Consider the following 288-nt stretch of genomic DNA (forward strand, 5'->3'; position numbering starts at 1 on the left):
GTGCGGCTCACTTTTCGCACGGTCGGAAAAAAAAAAAAAAAAAAGAACGAGTTTCGATTTATTCATCATTCTTTAATTTTATTCTTAAACTGTTCTGAATTCCCTTCTGAAATTTTTAACTAAGAATAGTAAAAATAGTATATATAGTAAATAATAAATAATAATGTAAATGAGAGATCGTATTGATCGTAGTATCCGGATCAACTCTCGAGATCAAGATTTATCCGTCCCCTCGACAGCAAGATGTAACAGCGATAATAATAAAAAAAAAAAAAAAAAAAAAAATTA

General features: G+C 28.1%; 1 protein-coding gene across 11 annotated transcripts in view; it reads left to right on the top strand.

Moving 5' to 3' along the window:
• LOC122712875 (glutamate-gated chloride channel) overlaps positions 1 to 288 on the top strand; it is a 65540-nt gene that overhangs the window by 50276 nt on the left and 14976 nt on the right. The window lies entirely within an intron of this gene.

Source organism: Apis laboriosa, unplaced genomic scaffold (assembly GCF_014066325.1).
Source record: "Apis laboriosa isolate Shangri-la unplaced genomic scaffold, ASM1406632v1 scaffold21_cov150, whole genome shotgun sequence".
NCBI lineage: Eukaryota > Metazoa > Arthropoda > Insecta > Hymenoptera > Apidae > Apis > Apis laboriosa.